We start from the raw sequence: 25925 nt of genomic DNA on the forward strand, positions 1-25925 counted from the left end.
AGCCACCCAGAGACAAGGCTTCCAAGTATTAGGATGGGATTTTCTTCTTAATAGTCAAGCTCATTTGCTTATCTAGACAACTTTCAGAGTCTCTCCTTTTTAAAACAAATACACTTGTGTGGAATGTTCACTTTTAAGTGTTGTTTACATTGGGATTAATTTTTGAGTGGTATGTTGGTAGAGATTAGTATATAGTTAAATATATAGTTAACAGAGAACAAAGATGACTATTTCAGATGGGTCAACTGATGGATGTGAGAGATGAAGGTTGAGGAGAGATGACAAAGACATCAAGAGGCAGCCCTAGCTGGTTTGGCTCAGTGGATAGAGCATCAGCCTTCTGCTGAAGAGTCCCCAGTTCAATTCTGGTCAAGGGTAAATGCCTAGATTTTCGTGGTCTCAATCCTGGATAGGGGGTGTGCAGGAGGCAGCCAATCAATGTTTCTCTCTCACCATTGATGTTTCTATCTCTCTCTCCCTCTCTCTTCCTCTCTCAAATCAATAATAAATAAATATTTTTAAAAAACAAATCAGGAGGCAGAACATGATAAATGAGAAGAGGGGAGGATGAAAAATGGTGGAGATTAATTATACTGAATGAAAACTTTTATCTGAACTGGCTCTGGCCATTCCAGGAAGTAGCCCATGTAATACCATGCAATATCCATTTATCTGGCAGTTCTGAACACTTGGTATGTTCCAGGGGCTCAACTAAAGTCTAGGGATTCAAAATTGAACAAGACATAGTGATGGCTTATGTCACAGATTCCATCCCAGAGGAAATCACATCTAAATTGAGCTTTGAAGGGCCCCAGGGGTGCGCCCCCAATGCCATACTTATCCTCCAGGAGCTGCTTGCACCTCGGCTTCTGGCAGAGAGCCCAGGGTCCTTCGGGAACTTCTGCTCCACAACCACCCATTCGGCCCCTCCACCTTTTGTTTGGGAATCATGGCCGAGAGCACAGGAGGTGGGGGAGGGGAATGGCCTGGATTTCCGGGATCTCAGGCCATGAGTCCTCAAAGCATAATCTGCTCCCTCTGCTGTGAGACCCTCGCCCGCCAGAGGGACGATTTGTGTTTACTCCAGGTGATAACAAATCCGCAGTTACTCGACCAGAATCTATGTTTCGCTTTGGGTGACTTATAACTCCAGCCCAAGTGGTCTGGTGGGATCGCCCCTCAAAAGTTTCTTTTTCTGCAGAGGCCCAGCCCTCTTTTGTGAGGGCGGAATGGCCCACTCAGGCCGCAGCTTCTCGGCTTCTCCTTGGCCGTGCTGGGCTGGGGGAGCTGTGGTGTGCACCCTTCCACTATGGCAATGAGCTTGTATGCTGGCGACAACATGGTCACAGCCCAGGCCACACACAAGGACTGTGGATGCACTGCGTCAGAGCGGGAGTGATCAGCTACAAAATGCACGACTGGGTGCTCGCCCTGCCTGCGGCCCTTCAGGCCACTGGAGCTCTAATGGTGGTGTCTCTGGTGCTGGGCTTCCTAGCCATGTTCATGGGCTTCCTAGCCATGTTTGTGACCACGATGGGCATGAAGTGTCCACTCTGTGGGGGAGATGACAAAGTGAAAAAAGCCTGTGCAGCCATGACCGGAGGTGTCATTTTCATCGTGCCAGGTCTTGCTGCTTTGACAGCTTGCTCCTGGTACGGCCATACGATTACACAGACTTTTATAACCCTTTGGGCCCCATGAATATTCAGTACGAGTTTGGTCCTGCCATCTTCATGGGCTGGGGCAGGGTCTGCTCTGGTCCTCTTGGGAGCTGCACTTGCTCCTGTCCTGGGAGTGAGGGCAAAGCTAGGTATGGTGCACCCCGCTCCTTCTCTAAGCCCAACTCTGCCAAGGAGTATGTGTGCGCTGGGACTCCACTGTCCCAGCCTGGCAACCTGGACTCTTGAAAGGACCTGGGGCGGAGAGCTCAGCCTGTGGGCAGGATGTGCAGCAGCAGCTGTGGGTCACTGCAGTCCTGCACACCCTGTACCGTTCCCTGGACACTGGGTGTGGGAGAAAAGAGGAGGGGTGGGTGTGCTTTCTGTTCAGTAATAAAAAGTATGTTCTTGGGGAAAAATAAATAAATTGAGCTTTGAGGATTGAATAATAATTCATGGGAAGTAGTATGGAGCAGGACATGACCAGCAGTGACTTCAAATTCAAATGAACACTTACTCATTGCTTGCAGCTCTTGGACTCTTCCTCAGAGAAACTCTCTACATTTTGTCTCCTAGTGTCAATATTGCCCCGCATCTAGTTACTGTCAGGAGACAACCTAGACTCCTTTTTCTCAGAGGAAAGAGGATCCACCATTCATGAAATCCTTCCATTTTCTTCTATCATCACCCATCCATATTTCCACTTCCTCATATTGTCTCATAGGAATATTTAGTCATTCTTTCTCCTTGACTGTCTTCAAATCACTGAAACCTGGACCTTTCCTATCTCATCTGGAACCTATGACACCATTATCTCATTCTTTCCTGAGTCTCCATTCTCTTCCTTAGCCCTGATTCAGCATGAAAAACAAACATCTCTTCTTCTTAAAAAGCAAACACACACACACACACACACACACACACACACTCTCACACACAAACATATTAAAACAACTTGTCTTTTTTATGCTACCTGTACTTAAATTGTTTTATTAATCCCCTCACTGACAAATCAACACTCCTCTGAATTCTCATCCTAATTGAGATTTGTGCTATTAGATATTGTGGATCATTTCTTCTTTCTTGCAATGCGCTTCTTTCTAAAACATTATCTTCTTCCCAATTCTCTTACCAATAAAAGTATTCCTCCTAGATATCTTATCATTCTTTATTCTTTACATGTTTATAGTCCCCAGAGTTCAGGTCTTGACTTGCTTCTCATTTCACTAGCTTCACCAAGTAATTTTCTTTACCTTTTACTTCCAATCAAAAGTAATTTATGTTTTATCTTCCTTCTTTATATTTATCAGTTATAATCTTCTCTCTATAGCCAACCTACTACCATTACTCAATATTGGCCCTCTTTATCAGTTGGTTTAGAATTAAAGCCTCTTAATGCATCTCTCTGCCTCAGTTCTGATTACTCTCCAATTCATCTTGCACACTTTGCCAGAGTGATCTTTCTAAGGAATAAATCATATCATTTTACTCCCCTACTTAAACTCTTCAGTGGCTTCCCATTGCCTTCAGAATAAAATCCAAATCCTTATGAAAATTCTCATTGTAGCACAGAAGTTCATATGATCTGTCTAATGTATTTTCCCCTTCTTTATCTTCTAACCTGAAAAAATTAAATTTATTCTTCAAATTAAAAACTAATTACATCTTCTCTAAAGCATTTCTTGATATTTCTTTTTATTCTCTTCACCATGCAAAACACGGTTCCTAGGCAAATTTAGTTACTCTTCCTTCTTTACTTCTACAATATTTAATTCCTTTTACTACTTATAACTTTTATCACATTGTTTCATGGTCATACATTACCCCTGGGAAATGAAGGACCTAACCTAGCAAAGCATGAACTATTTTTATTTATTTATTTATTTATTTATTTATTTATTTATTTATTTATTTATTTTTTACATATTTTCTTGATTTTTTTTTATTGCCCCCCTCCCTCCCTCCCACACATCCCCTCCCTCCCCATAGTTTTATGTCCATTGGTTGTACTTATATGCATTTATACAAGTCCTTCGGTTGATCTATTATCTCCCCCTGATATCCCTACCCTCCCCACTGTAATTTGACAGTCTGCCTGTTGCTTTACTTTCTCTATATCTGTCTCTTGGTTCATCAGTTTATAAAGATCTTTATCATCCACCGATGTGTGAGGTCATGTGGTGTTTCTCTTTCGTTGATTGGCTTATTTCACTCAGCATGATGCTCTCCAATTCCATCCAGGTTGCTGCAAATGATGAGAATTCCTTCTTCTTTATGGCAGCATAGTATTCCATTGTGTAGATGTACCATAGTTTTTGGATCCAATCATCTGCTGACGGGCACCTAGGCTGTTTCCAAATTCTGGCTATTGTAGATTGTGCTGCTATGAACATAGGGGTGCATATATCCTTTCTGATTGGTGTTTCTAGTTTCTTGGGATATATTCCTAGAAGTGGGATTACTGGGTCAAATGGGAGTTCCATTTTCAGTTTTTTGAGGAAACTCCACACTGTTCTCCACAGTGGTTGCACCAGTCTGCATTCCCACCAGCAGTGCACGAGGGTTCCTTTTTCTCCGCAACCTCGCCAACACTTGTCGTTTGTTGATTTGTTGATGTTGGCCATTCTGACAGGTGTGAGATGGTACCGCATTGTTGTTTTGATTTGCACCTCTCGGATAATTAGTGACTTTGAGCATGTTTTCATGTGCCTTTTGGCCTTCCTTCTGTCTTCTTTTGAAAATATTCTGTTTAGGTCCATTGCCCATTTTTTAATTGGATCATTCATCTTCCTTTTATTTAGTTGTATAAGCTGTCTGTAAATGTTGGAGATTAAACCTTTATCAGTGGTAATATTTGCAAATATGATCTCCCACACCGTGGGCTTTCTTGTTGTTTTATTGATGGTTTCTTTTGCTGTAAAAAAGCTTTTTATTTTGAAGTAGTCCCATTTGTTTATTTTCTCTTTAGCTTCCATTGCCCTAGGGGCAGTATCAGTGAAGAAGTTATTTTGGCATACGTCTGAGATTTTGCTACCTGTGGATGCTTCTAGTATTTTTATGGTTTCCCGTCTGATGTTTAAGTCCTGTATCCATTTTGAGTTTATCCTTGTGAATGGTGTAAGTTGGTGATCTAGTTTCATTCTTTTGCATGTGTCTTTCCAATTTTCCCAACACCATTTATTGAAGAGACTGTCTTGACTCCATTGTATATTCGTGCCTCCTTTGTCAAATATTAATTGAGCATAGTGATTTGGGTTGATATCTGGGTTCTCAATTCTATTCCATTGATCTATTTGTCTGTTCTTGTGCCAGTACCAGGCTGTTTTGAGAACAGTGGCTTTGTAGTATAGTTTGAAGTCTGGTATTGAGATCCCTCCTACTTTACTCTTCTTTCTCAGAATCGCTGTGGCTATTCGGGGTCTTTTATTGTTCCAAATGAACTTTTGGAGAGTTCTTTCTAGGTCAGTGAAATATGTCGTTGGTATTTTAATGGGGAGTGCATTGAACCTATAGATTGCTTTAGGAAGTATGGACATTTTGATGATGTTGATTCTACCAATCCATGAACATGGTATGTTCTTCCATCTCCTTACATCTTCCTCTATCTCTTTTTTCAGTGTCGTGTAGTTTTCCGCAAATAGGTCCTTTATTTCTTTAGTTAAATTTATTCCTAGGTATCTTAATTTTTTTGGTGCGATGGTGAATGGAATTGCTTTTTTAGCCTCTGTTTCTGTAGTTTCACTGTTGGTGTATAGAAATGCCATGGATTTCTTGGCATTAATTTTATATCCTGCTACGTTGCCAAATTCATTTATTAAGTCAATTAGTTTTTTAATGGAGTCTTTTGGTTTTTTTATGTACAATATCATGTCATCTGCAAATAAGGATAACTTTACTTCTTCTTTTCCAATTTGGATGCCTTTTATTTCCTCCTCTTGTCTAATTGCAATGGCTAGTACTTCCAGAACTATGTCAAACAGGAGTGGCGAGAGTGGGCATCCCTGTCTTGTTCCTGTTCTTAGAGGGAATGGTTTTAGTTTTTGCCCATTGAGTATAATGTTGGCTGTGGGTTTATCATATATAGCTTTTATTATGTTGAGGTATGATCCTTGTACTCCCACTTTTTTTAAGAGTTTTTAACAGGAAAGGGTGTTGGATTTTGTCAAATGCTTTTTCTGCGTCAATTGATATGACTATATGATTTTTATCTTTCAATTTGTTTATGTGATGTATCACGTTTATTGATTTGCGGATATTGTACCATCCTTGCATTCCTGGAATAAATCCTACTTGGTCATGGTGTATGATCTTTGTGATGTTCTTCTGGAGTCGATTTGCTAGAATTTTGTTGAGGATTTTGGCATCTATGTTCATGAGGGATATTGGCCTGTAATTCTCTTTCATTGAGTTGTCTTTATCTGGTTTTGGTAGCATGAACTATTGATGTCACACATGGAACACCAATGACCTAGGCCACTTCAGCTAGTGAACCATCTCCTCTGCTATGTCTTGTGGTGAGTATCATTCTGTGGGAAGGGAAAGAATTAGATCTGATAACCTCTGAAAGTCACTGTCTGTACTAACATGATTCTATGAGTAATTTCTTTCACCACTGCTTCACCACAGAATCCATTAGCTGATGCCTTTGTTTTCCAGAGTTTACCTTGGGAGCAGCAGCAAGAAAAACAGCATCTCTTTTACCACATCACAGGCACCATTATTAAAGGCGCCATCTTGATAGTGTTCAGGCTTGCCATCATTCCCAAATGCCTAGAAAAGTAGAACCACATTTTTAGGGTTGTCCCATACACTAAACCATTTTGAAAAGGGTCAAAGTTATATGAGTATTTGGGTTATCTGAGAAGTGATTTAGTATGGCTTACAGAGTAGTGGAAATGAATTTATTGTGCTTGATTGGCCTGCCCGTTCAAAAGATCTTTCTAAAGATCAGTCCTCATATAGAGGTGCTTCTGAAGTCTAAAATGCTAATTTCTATTTTAAAATACAAGTTAAAAAGCTAGTGAGATTATGTTTTGGTCTAATTGCATTACTAAAAACACAATTGGGCATCTATGATGCACCAATTAAGTAAAATGTAAAAATATACAGGCTTGTGCCTTAGGTCTCTAGTATCATTCTTCTCTAACTGCTCATGTGATTTAGAGGAAAGCAGTTTCCTGGTCCTCATATTCTCTAAAACAGTATGGATGAATACATCTGCTTCACAAAGAGGTATGGAAAGTATAAGTGAAAGGGTAGTTGCCTTGGTTCTTAAGAGAAACTACACACTATAAGGCCTATATATTTGTGTATCTATTGTATTATTTATTCATCCAGCAAACAGTCATTGAGTACCTACTATGGATCAAGCCCTATTCTAAGTATGAAGATGAGAACAGAGCAAAAGAGAGAAAAACACATTCTGTTTAAGAGCTAACACTTTATAGCAAAAAGAAAAAACAAATAACAAACAAAAGAAAGAAGTAAATTATAAATTAGAAGATGAGAAGATGATAGGTAGTATGGAAAAATATAAGACAGGGGAGGAGGAAGTCTGGGTTGGAGATAGATTTCAGTTTTGATTATGAGGCTCAGGAAGACATCACTGAGAGGGTAACATTTGAAAAGCACTTAAAGAGCTGAATGAGATGAGATGTGAACCTTAGGATACCTGGAGGAAGAACATACTGGGCAAAGGGCACATAGGTGTGAAGGGCTTGAAGTGGTAGCACAATTGTGTATTCAAGGAACAAACAAGCCAAAGTAACTGGATGGTAGAAGGAATGTCAGAGAGTTAGCAGAATGTTGGCTGCACAGAACCTTTATCCCACTGAAGGGATTTGCTTCTCTGGGGGCGATGGGGAACCACTTAGGGGCTTCAAGCAGAAGAGGAACATGGTCTGATTTGCATTTTTGTCCCATACACAAGGTCACTTATTACATATTAGAAAATTACATAATAGAAAACTTAAAACTCAAATGTCTATAGATATCATTATTAAAATTAGGCAATGATAATAAGTGATATTAATAATTGTTCAAATAAAAATTGTGAGATGTAGCAAGAATCATTACATCGAGAGAAATGTATTATAGACTTGCATCTTAAAGGTACCCCTTTGGCTGTTGTTTTAAAAATTAATTATTGAAGACCTGCTCAGGTAGAAATAGTTAGAAGGCTGTATATCTAAGCAGTCAGTGATTCGAACCAGGTAGATAGCAATGAAATCAGTAAAAGATGGTCAGACACTGAGTATATTTTATTGGTAGAGAACACAAGATTTCCTATTGGTATGAACTTGTGGGGAGAGGTGGGTAAGAGAAAGAAAGGAGCCAAGATTGACAGTAGCTTTTATCCAGGCAAATGGAAGAATTTATTGGCCATTATAAATCCTCTGATGTAACTAGTTTACTTTGGGAAAACTTAAGGCAAATAATTTAACATGAACTCTTCTCCTACATTTGTAAAACTTGTCAAGTGATAATTTTTAAAGATTTTGATTGGAAAAAAATGCTATAAAATAAATTTTCTTGCACATGTATATTACTTTAAAAAGCTCACTTGATCCTAATAAAGAATTTATGATGTAAAAAGGGTTTTACAAAAAATATCCTTGAGAAAAAGACAGGAGGGTATTATTACCCAGGTTTTACAAATGAAGAAACTGAGGCCCTGAGAAATTTTCATGAAGCTAATATAATAGTTCTTTTGATTTCTCCAGAGGCCTTTCTACCATAAACACTACATCTCTGACCTCATGAAGCCTCATGAATGATACTTCCATAAAGACAGTAATGATTTTTACATGGAAAGACTCTGAGGTTTTAACAACTAATGAAGCCCTCATCTAGAGACAATAGATTATTATTATCTATACTAATAAAAGGATAATATGCTAATTAAATGTGCAGAGCCAGTGCTACCTTCCAGACATCCTTTCAGACAAAACCATAGTGGCAGGGCTGAGGCAGAGGTGGTTGGGGGCAATCAGACCAGGTGGGGAGGGCAGTTGAGGGTGATCAGGCTGGCGGAGGGGGGGCAGTTGGGGGCAAGCAGGCAGACAGGCAGATAAGCAGTTAGGAGCCAGTGGGTCCCAGATTGTGAGAGGGATGTCCAACCTCCGGCAGTGGGACATCCCCTGAGGAGTCCCAGAATGGAGAGGGTGCAGGCTGGGCTGAGGGACCCCCTTACCCCCAGATACATGCATGAATTTCGTGCACAGGGCCACTAGTAAGACAATATAATGACAGGTTTCTTTCTTTAAATCCTATTTCCCCACCCTTCAAGGTAGCATCTTTAATCTGCTACTTTTGTTGTTCCCTCTGTATTAAATCTAAAAATGTGAAAGTTGGCTTGAAATGCAAATGATGTTTTAACATCTTTCCAACAAGTTTTTTTCCCCCCTATAATATATATGCTTGAGTTTGTGTGTTAAAAGGATTGAATTTCAGTTTTTTCTCCCTTTAATTGTCTACTTGCTATTTTAGAATGTTCTGAAAGGCGTCAAGTTTTGTTAGAAGAGAAAGTTTATAACAATTTGTATTTCCTCTACTGTGGGGCAAAGAAAACCTTAAATGTTGGTTTTATAGTCTTCTCTACTCTCGAGGGAATTTAGGTATGTGGAGTTTTGGCTGAGATAGGAAAGGAACAGCTCAGAGGTGGGGACTGCTGCTTAAAATGTTCCTTTGTTTAATTTTTTTCCTGTTATTGTATATGAAACTTTGATACCCTCCTGACTTTCCATTCCAAAGGCACACTCCAGTGCAGATGCCAATTGTGGTTACTGCCTAGATGAGGAGTATATGTACATAACTACTGATATTTATGGGGCTCAGAGTGAAAGCAGAGGGGTTTTTGTGAAGAAGGTTGAATTATGAGATTAAGATGATTGCCTTGTTAGGATAGCTTTAACCTTTGGGTGAAGGGCATCCTGTTGGGAAATTCAACAATGGAGATTTCCAGGTTCCATACAAATAAGCATAAAGCAGGGTAGTAGCAACCCAAGAACTGAGTGGAAACTCAGAGGATATGGATTCTAAACTCAGTCTGTGTTCACTTGCTTTGTAAGCTGAGGAAAGTTGCTTTAAATTTCCTTCACTTCTATTTTTTATCCATTGAGTGAATATGCCACAAGGACAGGTGTTATGTAAATACAGAGATATCATTAATTTCTCAAAAAATTACATGCTTTATTTAAGCAACAGGGCCCTATTTGACATAGATAGGGTGATAATCAGAACTCCTGGGTCTCACTGCAAATTGTTGTTCTAAAAAGGGCTCTTTCTTTCGCTCTCAATATATTACCCAAGTGATGTGCAGAGCGAGTGCTATCTCGTTAGTGGCAGAGTTGGGAAATCCTTTTTATTTTCTCTCCCTGAGATATCTCTCTGAAATGATGGACTATGGATCTGCTGGGCTGGCCACTTCTAGTATGTTGAACAGCAAATCCCATTATTAACTTGCTAGATTCTTGGCCCATATTCTTCCCTATACCAGCACTCCAGTCCCACCTACACACATATGCCAAACCTCCTCACACTGGTCATTTGCCTGATTTAGCTATATACTGTGATTTGAAGGGTGTCAAATGTTTCATATTGCCATATATATGAACCCCTAAACTTTTATCCTGTTATGACATTGAAACCTGTTATTAAACTGGAAAACACTTCATCACCTTTATTTCACTTTTATTTAAAAGTGATAATGACATAAAGTGCTTTAAATATTACCTGATACATAATAAACACAGCTTCCATGAGTATTATTGGTAGTCAATCTCTAGCTAGAGCCATACGAAATGATGCTGAAATAGACAAACTATGATGGTGAAAACAGATAGGCAACCCATATATTTTTACTGACCATTTATGAATGTATTAAGTTAATTTTATTCTGATCCTCCTGATTTAAAAAATGATAACAGCCAACAATAGCCATCAGGTGTGAATGCCCTGTCTTGAACCATAAATATATAAGTCACATAATAGAGTTATATCTTGGTCACATTGCATAATAAGGTTGCAGCTGCTTGGTTAATTCTTGGTACCAGGAATCAGTATGTACAAGTAGAGGCACCTGATATTTTAAAAGTCACTGTGTAGCAAAAAGGGTAGATAATCGCTGTTTTAAAATCGATAAAAATTATACCTATTTTTTTTCAGATTGGCAAAAAACATAATATGGTTTTTGGTAAGCTGCATAATCTTAGTAATTTGTTTATATGTGCCATGTAATGCAAAAGGTTGAAAATCGCAACTGTAGACAGACCATTCGAATCACTCTGTTGCTAATGACTGGAGTGACCTCTAGTGGTGCTGAATTTTTCATACTGGGGGAAAAAAGGCACCCAAATAAAAGGTCACCTTTAGCATCATCTTTCAGTACTTCATTTGTAAAGTCAAAATTCTGAAGTTGATTAAATGGAAAAGAATGTAGTGTTTCATTGAAATGACTGATTTCATGATGAAATCTTTACCTCCACAGAGTGGTTTCAATAATCCCTTCTGAATTTCACCACACCCTCACTTCCATTTGAGTTTCTGCTTATCACTATTAAGAGATGGGAGTCATTCTTTCACATTCAGTTAAAATGTGTTGAGTGCCTCCCATGTACCAGACACTGTGATAGACAGAAATGGACATATAAGCAGGAAGCATGGCCAGTCATCTGCCCTCAGGGTTGCCTTATTCAGGGTGCAGTGAGGGAGAAATGAGAGAGTTTGAAGAGGGAGGAAAGAGCTTTAAAAAAGTGTCTATTTCTTAAAACATACTAAAATAGATGTCAGTATAAAGAATTACCAATGTTTTCTGGCTTTGTAGACAACCTTTCTTTTTTTCTCATAGGAGAGGAAACAGACTCTCATTGAATAAAGCAGAGTAAAGCATGTGTATCCTTATAGAAAAAAGAGAATTCTCTCCCATAGGTTAGGAAATGTTGGTTGAAAATAGAGCCAGGTAAGAAAAAAAAAAGCAATTTGTTATGCTTTTAAAAATATCAATGTGAAATTTAATAAAATTCAAAATTAAAAAAGTATTTAAATAAATTATTTTAAATTTGTTATCTTTATTCAGTAAGCATATCTCACTTATTTTCTGGATAATTCTACTTTCAAATAAACTTGATGTTTCTTATAAAAGCAATGAATTAAATAGGCAAGTAAAATAATAATTTTATACCTTTATATAACTTTTTTAAGATCAAAAGTCCCAAAAATATTTTGTCACATCCTATTTTATTTTGTAGAATATTGGCAATGTGTCCAGTTTGTGTCTAAAAAAAGTAAGATTCCCAAAGATAATGTTAGTGCTCTGATATAATGCTGATATTTTAAGTATTTTTATCTGATGGCTATATTAAACTAAAGAATATTCTTAGCTACCCACACAAATTATGATTGTCTCTTATTTCTTCACTTACTCTTCATGAAGATTTCAGTGATATCTAGTTGACAAGCTAATGGCTTTATCACAAAGAACTATTCAGACTTGGCAGAAACTTAGAAATTCCTCAAGCCTAATTCAAGCTGAAAGGCCACAGAATAAATTCAAAAAGCTTCCAATTCTCCTTTATAACAAATTTATTTGGTAGTGTGTAGAGGATTCACTCCAAATACAATGTCACTGGAATTGTCCTGAAATACTAGGTTCCATCATTATGAATTCTGCTCCATTTCTTTTTAGAGTATCTACTTAGTGTCATTTATGTTCATTCTATATGTCTTGGATATATAGTAATAGTCTTATAGAAGCATACAAAAATTATTTTAAATGTATTTGTTCATTTATTCTTACTTATTTTTTTCGTTTTTCTTTGCTTCTTACTATATTTCTTTATTATTTTATTATTCACTATTTATGACTTATCTTGTTTATTCTTAGCTGGACTTCAGTTTGAATAAGCTTTAATATATTCTACATCGTAAAGATGTTGACTTGTACAAGGTGGGACTGGGTCTGATTAGGAAAGAAAGAACAGTTCATAAAAAAATACTACAGGCCCTAACCGGTTTGGCTCAGTGGATAGAACGTGAGCCTGTGGATTCAAGGGTCCCAGGTTCGATTCTGGTCAAGGGAATGTACCTTGGTTGAGGGCACATACCTGGTGGGGAGTGTGCAGGAGGCAGCTGATCGATGTTTCTCTCTCATCGATGTTTCTAACTTTCTATCCTGTTCCCTTCCTCTCTGTAAAAAGTCAATAAAAATATATTTAACAACAGCAGAAATAAAAATAAAAAGAAATACTATAGGAAAGATTTATAGAGGAAAACCAAGATGAAAATTAGAATGTTACCTGCATCTGTAGAGTCTGAGATTTCTCATTGTCAAATTTTATTGATTCAATTTTTTTTGTTTTACATTTAAACTATAATAACAATCTAAAAGTCTTTCATAGGCAATTAATATTCTTAGCTAAGATTGAATGGTGATTTTTACATAATTGAACAGCTCATTCTTTTAAAGCATTTGTACTAATCAGTGGGCTGAGAGTAAATTTATTTTCTACATTACTTTCAATTATTTCTATTTAAATGTTACCACTTAAAACATTCATATGCAGATATATAAAACAAACAAACAAAAAAGAGAAATTAGTTGACAATACAGGCTTAGAGATAATATATCATGATAAGTGGGAAAAGCTATGATATCTGTATATCTATTTGTTACTCCAGAGGAAAATGTTCGGTGTGTAATGCTATTATGTACAGTTTAAAAGTAAGTAGATGTAGCTTCAGAAAGCTTCAAAATTATTAGAAGATACAATAATTATAATTATGCCTTTGAAGCTTTGCAGCCAGGTGTATTCTTTCATGCTGTTCAGTTGTATCCACATGCCACTTGAACCATCTCCCTTTGAGTATCAAAAACTGTTTTGAGCTTCTTTGTTCCTTGGCTAATTGTTAATCTCAGCAGTTTGCTCTCACCTCATGTCTAGGACATAGTATCATCTATTAAATCAGATTTGGTGACTGAGGGACAACTTTGACACTAGTCACCAGAGAGCACCCAATGCAAAAGCCAGCATATGAGGGTGATATGATGATGATGGCTCCCACATTGATTCAATAATACCATCACATTAAGAATAAATTCTCATTAATACATGTCTCACAACAGAAATGGGGGGAAATAGTTCCAGCTTCAAATTAAATTAGGAAACCACCTTACACATTTCTAAGTATCAGAGTTTCAAAGCTCTTTAAGTCAATTATGACAATTCTCATCACTCCATCCCTACCTACTACATGATTTTAGTTGACACTGTCGAGAAAATTTGGGTAGAATTTTGGGGGAACTTACATTGAATTGGGGCTACTATTTTTAGGAATACTTTGGGGTACTAGGTCTTAATATAAGGGAAATTTCTTCTATTTTGTCTACAAACGTTTAGACTTTCTCAACTTAACACTTCTATTTATATCTAGCTGCAATTAGGTTGTGTCTCACCTCTGAAAGTCTAGTGTAGCTAGGATGTGACAAACAGCATTTGACATCCACTTTTCATTCTGAGCCTGTTCCACTTACAGCTGTTCTGAAGAACATATTTATTTTTGGGAAGGCAACACAGCTGTTATGTAAAGACTGATTGATGGGAGTTAAGGTGGGAAGAAGTTATCAAAATCTGAAGATGATGTGTTTGAAAGGGGGAAAAAATGTATTATCATTAAAGTGGTAGAAGAATAGTTGCTTTCTCTAACTAAATGGTGGGTTGGAATCACCGGCCTCTGTTATACACCCCAAGAACTGAGCCCAGTGTCCCCAAGAACTTGCTCTGCTCTGCTGACCTCCTCAGAATATATTAAATCACATGCTGGAAGAAGTCTTCTTCAGTAGTCTAGTCACAAGCAAAGACTTGTTTGGTCATCTCCCTGTATGTCTCACTAGACTGAAATATTATAACACTCAAAAGAATGACTTCAGCATCTCAGAGCCCAAATTAATGTAGGCAATGAGAGAGAGAAAATATTCAGCCTCACTACTATGTGTATTCTAACATCTCTCTCTCTCCTCTGCTTCATCTGTTTCCTTCATACTGACTTTCTCACAATTCTAATTCTCAGTTTCCGTCATGCACAGATACAGGTACTCATATATTTATCTCTATACTTTCTCTTCTGTAAGAAATATATGCTGCAGAATCACTCTCCCAAGAGTGAAACAACATTGGCTCATTAAAAAACCGATAGTTGTCTTTTTTATCCCATCATCTTTCTAAGGATACTTGAGTTGTTTCCATGTCTTGGCCACCATGAATAATACTTCAATGAACATATGGGTGCATATATAACTTTGTGAATAAATGGTTTCAAAATTTTCAGGTAGACACCCAGAAGAGGGGTTGCTGGTTCATAAAGCAGATGTGGTACACATACACAGTGGAATACTACTCAGCCATAAGAAGAGATGAAATATTGCCATTTGTGACAACCTGGATGGACTTTGTGAATATCATGTTAAGCAAAATAAGTTAATGAGAAAAAGCTAAACCCATATGATTTCAATCATATGTGGGATATAATATGGAAAGTAACAAATGAACAAACAGTAAAAACAAACAAATGAAAACTCATAGATACAGAAAACAGGATGATGGCTACCAGAGGGAAGTGGATGGGGGATAGTAAAGGGTAAAGAAGGCTAAGTATATGGCGATCAAAAATGATTTGACTTTGGATGGTGGACATACAATGCAATATACAGATCATATCTCATAGAATGTACACTTGAAACCTATATACTCTTATTAACCAACTAGAGGCCTGGTGCACAAAATTTGTTCACTGTGGGGCATCCCTCATCCCAGCCTGCTCCCTCTCACAGTCCAGGACCTCTTGGGGTTGCCCACATGCTGGGGATCTGGCCAAAGCTGGTAGATGGACATCCCTTTAGCAGTCCGGGAGCCCTCTTGCAGTTCGAGACTCCTCCCTCCTTACTGCCCACCTGCTCGCTGCTCCTTACCATTAAGCCCACTGCTCCTTTGTGCTCCCATGAAGGTGGGAGAGGCTCCCACCACTGTGGCTGCACTCACCAGCCATGAGACCTGCTCCTGGCTGAGCAGCACTCCCTCCTGTGTTGAGTGTCGGCTCCCTGGTGATCAGTGCGCATCATAGCGACCATTCGGGTCATTCCACCAATCAGTCAATTTACATATTAGAGTTTTATTATATAAGATGTCACCCCAATAAATATAATAAAAAGATAAAAAATTTTAAAATCTTCAGTTGTAAATTTTATTCCTACTTATTAAAGTTCTCAATCTTCTTCATTAATTTCCTATTTGGCTATAGGCCTAAAACACTGGGACATATAACACAGAGGATCTGTGAATAAAGCAAACATAAAATTTATCCATACTTAAATAATTCTAAATATTTTAATTTAAATAATCTTGTTTGTCAGGTCTAGCTTCTAGCCTTCTAGCAAAGGTGAGACTTCCCTCCCCCCCCCCCCCCCCCATAAAGTATTTGGAAAGGAAAACTGAATTTTGAATGAGGGTTTATTCTGACCATATTGTGGTGTTCCTATCTGCTGTCCAATGACACTTTTAATAAAGATAGCTCACCAAACCCATCATACTGATGAAAATATTGATAAACAATAATGCAAATACATATATGTGTGGAGGTGCTAGAGCCAAGAATACAAATATTGATTTAAATATTAGTTAGCAAAGAAAAGCTCCTTTTATGAGAAAGTGACCTGGAAATACATTTTTCCAGGGAAAAACTGGAGTTACCAATTGCTAGCATTCACAAGAAGCCTGATAATAATAAAATGTCTATTCTTTGTTTTCAAAATATCTCTCGACACCTAGTGTGTTACATAGAGAAGGCTGGGAGTCTTTTTGCACACTGTTCCATCAATATAACAGAAAGTATCCATCAGCTGTGACAGTGACTCTATTGATGTAGCCTTGGTAGAATGCTAAGAACAATCCTCTCTGTAAAAAGATGAAAAACAAAAGCTTTGAGCAAAGAAAGATTGCACATTCCAAGAATGTTAGCTAATTTCCTGCAACACAGCACAATGAAAGGCCATGTGGACAGTGCGTGTTATTGTGCTTTATCTGTAAAAAAGAATTAAAAAAAGAAGCAAAAACATCACTATATCTTCTGGTAGCAAGACATAGAATTCTGAGTTAAACAGTAATTTTGAGCAACTTTGAAAAGATCATCAATATTAAATGCTATTTTAAACAACAGAAACTTTCTTTTTTGTACCTCTAGCAATCTTACATTTTAATGACACAGACTCAAAATAGCACAACACATATTTCTAGGTTTTGGTCATTAAAATTCTTAATCTATACACTACTAGCCTCAAATGATCAACTTGAAAAAATAAACCTAACATAATGGCTTTCTTATTCTATTTCTGTGTTTTGTTTTTTAAACTTCTCTTTCTACCATTTCAACCAAAGATAGCCTAAACAAAGAAAATACAGCCCAAGTTTTTCAAGCCAAGCTTGCATAAATCAAATTAAAAGTGAGATGATCCCCTGTTTCAACAAAAGGGATTTAGTGGTGTAGCTAAAATGTGACCTCCTGTATAAATGAGCAATAGGATGGGCCAGGAAAATTACAAACCAATAAATCAAGATTTACCATTGAAACAACAGGAAGTATCTATGAGCCTCAAATGATCAACTTGAAAAAATAAACCTAACATAATGGCTTTCTTATTCTATTTCTGTGTTTTGTTTTTTAAACTTCTCTTTCTACCATTTCAACCAAAGATAGCCTAAACAAAGAAAATACAGCCCAAGTTTTTCAAGCCAAGCTTGCATAAATCAAATTAAAAGTGAGATGATCCCCTGTTTCAACAAAAGGGATTTAGTGGTGTAGCTAAAATGTGACCTCCTGTATAAATGAGCAATAGGATGGGCCAGGAAAATTACAAACCAATAAATCAAGATTTACCATTGAAACAACAGGAAGTATCTATGAGGCTGTTTACAGTTTATCAAGCTGACTAATATAAAATTACATATGTGACTTACCTTGACAATAGTATAAACTCTGGCATTTCCTTCCACTGCAGCAGAGTTTACGGTGCCCTTGAACCAAGGAAGCAGTAGGGAAAGGAACAGGCCTTGCTGATAGACAAATTGAATCCCCAACCAACCATTTCCCAGCTGAGTGGCATTGGAAATTTCTTATTGAATCTAAACTTCTTTATTGTAAAATGGGTAGAAAAATCTACATCTAATATCAGTGCATAAGGAAAAGAGACAATATACAAAAATTACCTAGATACATCTTTAACCATTAAAATTTCAGCCATGATTAAGAGCATTAGGGATATTGAGCTACAGAAGATATAATGGCAGAAAATTTTGTTGAGAACACAGAACAGGGCTGGGATTTAGAATAAATCAAATATTAAGGTAGGGAAACCAGATTATAGAGATTTTATGAATATAATATACATTGTCTTAAACCGGAACTGCTCTAATGTAGTCTATCATATCTCAGATACATTTTCAAAAGGCCCTTCTAGAATAGGCACACATTACAGAATCTTAAATGTCTACAACATATTTCAGAATATAATAAAAAATGGTTCAGAGAAACCAAGACGGCAGCATAGGTAATCACCTATACTTGCTGCCTCTCACAACTATTAATATATCAAAACCACAACTAAAGGGCAAAACAACTACCACCCAGAACCTTGGAAAAGCTGGCTGAGTGGAAGTTCCACAACTAGAGAGGTGAAGAAAGCGCAGTGAGACTGGTAAGAGGTGCAGAGGCAGAGAAAGTGCTGGCACCTGGATGTGCTGCTCTTTTAATAGGGAGAGAGATACAAGCTCCCACTTGCTCTAAACTCCAGTTCTGGGTGAGACTCTGGGGGACCCAGGCACATACAAAGCTGGACTGTCTGGCATTGGAACTCCAGGAACTTGAGGGCAGCTTTCTCTTAGAGGTGCTTGCAGTGATCATTGTTCCTGCCTGGGGCCCAGGACACTGAAAACTTGGAACTTCTCTGGTTCAGGGCAGCCATTGCTGTTTGCTCCACTCTGGTGATTCCCAGAGGCCCTGCTCCACCCAATTTACAAACACACCCAAGCTATGCACATAGGCTTTTGCATATGAATGGCCTGTCCCTTTGCCTAAAACAAACTGCAGCTGGGTCAGAGATTCCAAAAGAAGGCCCACTGCCTGGCAGCAGCAGCAGCAGCAGCAACCTGGCTTCACAGCTGGGCCTCATCTGGGCACTTCCAAACCCCATACAAAGAGGAGGAATCTGCAGATGTCTTTGTAGCTCCTGCTGGGATGTGGCTGGTGAGGATGGTACCTCAGGTAATCATGAATAAAGAGCTTCGGAATACCATTCTTTTCAATACATACAGAAAGGAAATATTTACTGCCAACAATGGCTACAAATCCATGCAGAAGAGATTCCAGGGGCCTTTGGAAGATTCAGAGCTTAAAAGAGAATTACATCTGAGAAGTTAATTGTGCTGAATCTGTGGATTTCAGATGGACCAAAAGGAAAATATACTGCAGGAGAGTGTGAGGTCCTGAAGAAATACCTTGACTCAGTGGATACATCCTTGTGATGCTAGGAGAGGGTGGGGAATCCAGTTGTGCTTGGAACATTGAAGGGAGCAGAGAAACAGGCCAGGCACTCAGCTTTGTATGTCTGCTCAGTGCCACCTGAAGTGTCATGATAGCAGCTAGTGGCTGTTCTGTTTCCCACTTAACAGACTCATCTAGCCTTTTATCACTCAAAGAACCACAGTGGGAAGCTGGCAGTTCTGGACTCATGTCACATGTTTAGTGACCAATATTTGGAAAAGAAGAAAACAGCCAAAGCATGGATGTGTTTTCCAGTGGCTCAGAACAGAAGACATCTGCCTAAACTAGACTGAGGTTGAGTACCCAGAGGTATCTGACTCCATGATTCTGCCTGGCATAGCCACCCTGTCAGAGTGTCTTCGGGTGGGTCTCCAGGGTGGTGAAGTGAACCCCTGGGACATCACCACCCTCTTCACCTTGTCTACTTACCTACTGGATATCACTTCCCTCCCCAAGGTCCTCAAGGCACATAAACAACTAAATGTGAAACATGATCCTCTCCAGTTCATCCAACCTCAGTGGTTTTCCATCCCAGTGTCAGGGAATTGTCACCTCCTCTGCTGGAGTTCTGTGACTTAGATGAGACCTTCTTCTCTGAGAAGGCAGGGCTTGCTCAGATTACCAATAGGTATACTGCAGAGGACCTGGAATTCCATGCCAGAAAGGATGCTGATGTTCTTGGACAACCAATAAACTACCAAGGACCACCAAGATGTCAAACATATCTTGAGCACATTTTCTAAGTGCATAATTGAAACTGTCCAAGACAATTTTTAAGGTTCTTGCCTTCGGAAGCATTCCCTGTCTCCTGATTCTCTCTTTGTATACAGTTTCTAAGTTGTTCCTCAACTCCTTTATCAATATTATCTACTATCTACCTGTGGAAGGTTTGTGTATGTTCTGTTCGTGTATGCCCAGGTAGGTATAACATCTTAACTTAGAAGATCCTTATGTAAGACATGTTCCATTTTTTCAATTAAAACTGATTGAATCTGTCTAATAATAATAATAATAATAACAATAATAATACTCCCTCGAATTCCTCTTCAAAAGAATGTAGGGATAACAAAAGTCTAATATTTATTGTTATTCCTACATTCTTTTGAAAATTATAAATAATTCTGTATTTCTGAGAATTCTTCTGTGATGCAAGAACCTGTCTGAGATGATCTCTCTGGCCAAAGTTTAGGACCAAGTTTCAGTTGGCCCCATTCGAACCCAGCAGATTTTAACATTTTCAAATAAGGCTCACAAACTCTGAACAATTGTTCTTTTTAAAAAAGGGAACTAACATTAGCAACCAGGTAGGTTTTACAAGTTATGGAAATCTCCAAAAAAAAAAAGTAATGTACTGCAATTAAGTTCATACAGATTTGACATTATGTAGGAGGAAAGGGAAAAATCCACCTATAATAAAACGTTATGCCTGTCCCTGTTTGCAATTTTCTCCCACGCATCTATTGCTTCTGTTAAAACTTGTTATTGCTAAAGTACTTTTTTCATAATAAAAAGACCTATGGTTCTAAAAGAGACTGTCGGCACCCAAATTCAGCTTTGTTCTTAGAGGCAATTAAATTATGTTTGGTAATTTCTTTCTTGGGCATTTAATTTCCTTAGTGTTGTCAGTGTTCCCAAGAGAGGGGTACTTTCTCTAAACCATAAATACAGACATGCATTACACTAGGGGTGTCGAACTCAATCAGAGAAGGGGCCAAAATCTAAAATCCAGCCTAAATCGCGGGCCGAATGGTTTACTGAACAGTCATAAACTGACAATGTCATAAACTGACAGCGGAGTGCAGTGATGACAGCGCGGTTCGGGCCACATTGCAAGGCCTGGCGGGCTGGATTTGGCCCGCGGGCCTTGTGTTTGACACATGTGCATTACACTAATTTTAAAGTATTTCTTTTGGAAGACAAAAGGCTAGATTATATCAAGAAGCAGTAATGGTATAAATAAAAGTATATCTGTTCAATTGCTAATCAAAACATAAATGTATACAATTGTAAGAGACTCATCTTTTAGTTTGAGGTCTTTAAATCCAGAATGCTGTTTTCAAAGTTAAGTTTAAAATATAATCAAAACCTTCATTTAAAAACATGAAACCTACCCTGTTTCCCTGAAAATAAGACAGTGTCTTATATTAATTTTTGCTCCCAAAGATGTGCTAGGTCTTATTTTCAGGGGATGTCTTATTTTTCCATGAAGAAGAATATGGTACACATTTATTGTTAAATGAAAATAAAGGAAATTTATTACCTGTATATGGTACAGTAGTACGGTAGTTGTCAACACAAACCAGACAAACTGTGAATCCTACAGTATCAAGAATTTACTCATTTATTCAATGACAATTATGTCATCATCTTCTGGAATATCATCATAACAATCCAATTCCTGGATTTCCTGGTGAATTTCTTGTGACTCCATTTCTTTCAGAATCAGTGGATAAATCTCTCATGTTTAGACTAGGGGGGCCTTATTTCAGGGGGAGGCCTTATATTTCACTCAGAAGGAAACCCGTAAGTAGGTCTTATTTTCGAAGGATGTCTTATTTTCGGAGAAGCACAGTCGTTTAGCCTAATTCTCTGAATAAGGATAGATGAGCTAATGATCCGTTCCCTAACCTTTTGAGAATTAACTATCAGTGTGGCTCTGATCTGCACTGTTCTCCCTTTCTTTCTAGGTCTTCATTGTTATAAATAACACCAAAGCAATATCTATTTTAGGATATGCTGAAATCTGCTTATTTTATAATTAACCAACTGGGTATGCTTTTTCCAGAGCTTTATTTCTGGCTTCCACTAAACATATGTCTTTTTTTGGGGGGAGGGGGTAAGTATTCTATTAATTTGCAATTATAATTCAGAAAGCATTTTATGCTAGAGTGAACAAGACAGAGATTGCAGTGGTTTCCAAACTCTGCTTTCAGAAGCCCCTTGAGTTCTAAGGAGATGCACTGATGCCTGGTCCAATTTTAAAGAAATGTATGGTTTCTTTAAAAAAATAAAATGGATAGAAACTATGGATATTATTCAATTCTCTCAATTTAAAGTTCAAAAATTAAAGCCCAAAGGTATGCAGTAGCCTTCTCTAAGGTAATGCAGCTAAATAATTTGGATAGTGACAATGATTGGATCAATGAATATGACAGAGAGAGGAAGAAAGAGAGAGAGGGGGGGGAGAGAGAGAAAGAGAGGGAGAGAGAGAGAGAGAGAGAGAGAGAGAGAGAGAGAGAGAGAGAGAGAGAGAGAGAGAGAGAGAAAGAGAGAGAAAGAGACTGGAAATACTATCCCATGATAGTACACTATTTTTCTCTGTTACCTTGGGTGAATTTTACTCTCATGGCATATCTTATGTCTATTTTGTCCTTTTTATGATTCCCCCCACCCTAGTTTAGACCTCCTTTACTCACACTGGGACTAGAACTTGTCTCCTCTAATCCAGTGTCTCCTTCCTCCAACCCATTATACTTCCTGCTACCAAATTCCCCACTGCTCTGAGGAGAGGCCTCCAATCTTCAGTGACACTGCTTTGTCTCCTGCAATGCTTGTTAGAAATACAGTTTCTCAGTCCCCACCTCCGACATATGAATCTGACACTCTGAGGTTGAGGCCTAGTAATGTGTGTTTTAACAGACCCTCCAGGTGATTCTGAAGCATGCTAACATCTGAGAACCTTTCTCTACAGAATAAACTTGAAACTCTTTGTACAAGTATTTAAGGTTGTACATCATCAGTTTCTAATTTATCTTCCCATCTATATCTCCTATTGCTCCTAAAATGTCATTTATGCTCCATATGAATTGCACTACTCTTTGATCCAAAAGATGACTGAAGTTTTCCTGCTTCCATGTATTTCCTCGTTCTATCACATTAGCTGGGTGTCTCCTTGACTCTCATTTATCTCTGTTGAAAACACATCTTCTTTCAAAGTCAACCTCGACTGCTCTTTCAAGAGTACTTTACAATATCCACATGGTGATGTAACTTCTTATTCTGAATACCTACATCACTTTTGTTTGCTATATCCTCACTAAATTATAATTATTTGAGTATATGACTTGTCATGACTACCATTGCTTTCAGCCCTTAATGTGTTTGTTTTATTTTTGCCTCCCACAATGCTTTGCACACCATATTTACTCAGTAGATATTTGGTAAATGAAACAATTGCCAAAAAAAAAATACATAAAAGATGTCTCAGAACAACAACAAAAAAAGTTAATGTATTTTGCTTTCCTGTGTTTTATCTTACTTATTAGATTCTCACTCTAAGCTGTGCTAGAAAAAAATTCAAATGCTAGTTTACCTCTCTGTGATAGGCTTACTCATTCTACAAATATTATGGGCCACCCATCTGCTGACAGAAACTCTGCTGGGCTGGGTATAGAGTGATCAAAAGGACCACAAAGTTTACTCAGGAAAATCACGGTGAAGGTCCCAGTTTTTAAGAAAAAAATCAAAGAAGTTAGCATTTGTTCAACACATTCTATATACCAAACACCATGCAAGACATTGTACAGAGGTTTAAACTTGTAATAATCACATTGAAAGGCCACTTATTACACTGCAGTTAATATTGGCTGTCTATTAAGATAACTGAAGTTGTTTAATCATTCAGTTGACATCTATGTATTTCATAAATAAAGTCATTCATTGTCCTATTTATCTATGTATCTCAGGAACATATTCCACTATTGATAATTAATATACAGTTCACAATAAAAATTTGTTGTCTTCTCAAAGGCAAATAACAATTTAGGGATATGTTGGCCTTGTGATTGTAGGCCATTAAAACACAAAGAGCTGTCAGGCAGTGGTCATATTGATTCTTTTAACCTCTAGTTTAAGAGACCAGAAAAAGGAGAAACATTTGCATATAATAAAAGTTATAACTACAATTTGACCAATGCAAGTTAATGGACTATCATGAATCATGATCTGATACCTTCTCAAATGATTTGGAAGACTAAACACTGGTTTATTTCAGATATCTTCCAAGAGCCCCTTAGGCACAATGGTTGCTTTATTCTTTTGTACTTAAGCTTGAAAAAAGGCTTTCTCTTTATTGCATACTAGAAGCCCAGTGCACGAAATTTGTGCATGGTGGGGAGTGGGGGTGCTCCTAGCCTGGCCTGCACCCTCTCCAACCTTGGACATCCCTCTCACAATCTGGATCCACTGGCTCCATACCGCTCACCTGCCTGCCTGCCAGCCTGGTGCCCCTAACTGCTCCCTTGCCTGCCTGATCAACTCTAACTGCCTTTGCCTTCTGGCCTGATCACCCCTAACTGCCCTCCCTTGCTGGCTTGATCACCCTTAACTGCCTCTGCTTACTGGCCTGGTTATCCCTAACTGCCCTCCTCTGTTGGCCTGGTCACTCCTAACTGCCCCCATCCTGCTGGCCTGGTTGCCCCTAACAGCCCCCTCCCCCCCAATCCCCTGCTGGCCTGGTCGACCCTAACTCTCCTTCCCTACCGGCCTGGGTTAGCATATTACCCCTTTATTAATATAGATGCTTTTAGTACATGGCATGTGAAGGCAGAGGGAAGCTTGGTCAATAACAACAATTGCCCCTAATGCAGTCAGATGTGCAATATTTACCTTTCTAAGTGTGACTTTTCCTCTGAGAACAAAGTGACTTACAAATATTATCTGAATTCAGAACCCCAGCAGAGAGACTGGGAGATAGGGACCAGTATTAAATCATTTCACACCTGAAGAAATCGAAGAAGAAGAAACTGCTTGACTTGACTGAGATGAGAAGAAATTTTAACCATTTAATAACTACAGGCAAATGCTCCAAGAAACCATTTGAGGATGAGTCTGCTTCCTACATCCTGACAATGGTAACACGGCCAAGAGAGTTTGGGAGTATGTTGCTTAAACTGCACAGATCCTCGCATTGCAAGTGGTGCCTTGTGCAAGGCAGTGCCTAACAACAGTGTCTTGAGCCTAGTGGGGTCTTGTCAAATGACTGCTGAATTAATTTTGAAAAATGTAGCAGTGATTTCGTAGTGTAACAATAAAACGATTGCTGTAAGCATGCTGCATAAGACAGCCTGCATTGATTACTACTGTGACAATAATAGGGAGATGTTGGCCACAAGAGGTCACTTGTGATGGACTTGCAGGATATGGAAATTTTTACACACACACACACACACACACTCTTATACTAAATACTTATATATTTAATTCAGTCAGGCTATAGTGAATGAAAAGTTACAAATAAAAAAACTAGGGTTTGAATTAAAGCAACTTTTTAATTAATTAATCTCCATGTGTGAACATTTTCCCTCACTTATTATTTGAAATTATAAAAATCTAAAAAATAATATGGTTTTATCCTGCAAAGGTTAAGGTTTCAGTTGAAAAACTGACTTTACATTTAATTAAAATGAGAATCCTAATCCTAGCTCTCCTAATAACTAACTCTATGACCTGGGCTAAGTTACTGAATCTCTCTTTGCCTCAGTTTTGTCATCTGCAAAATGGGAATAATTATCAGCCCACCTCATTGAGTTATGATCTAAAGATTGAATGAGTTACTAATAAGACACATGTGCCCAGTAGAGCACATAAATTCTAGTTGTCTCTCTGTTGTTATTATTGCTATTTCATTTATAGAACATATTTAGAGTCCAACAGTGAAACAGACATTAGGCAAATAATTAC

The 25925-nt window shown here is 38.1% G+C and overlaps 1 pseudogene across 1 annotated transcript; it reads left to right on the top strand.

Annotated features, from left to right (window-relative positions):
• Positions 1-1229: 1229 nt before the first annotated feature.
• On the top strand, positions 1230-1907 carry LOC311617434 (claudin-7-like; annotated as a pseudogene). The gene has a single exon. The product of its transcript is annotated as a claudin-7-like (transcript).
• Positions 1908-25925: the final 24018 nt, after the last annotated feature.

This window comes from Pipistrellus hanaki, assembly GCF_964339955.1.
Source record: "Pipistrellus hanaki genome assembly, chromosome: 2".
NCBI classification, from domain to species: Eukaryota; Metazoa; Chordata; class Mammalia; order Chiroptera; family Vespertilionidae; genus Pipistrellus; species Pipistrellus hanaki.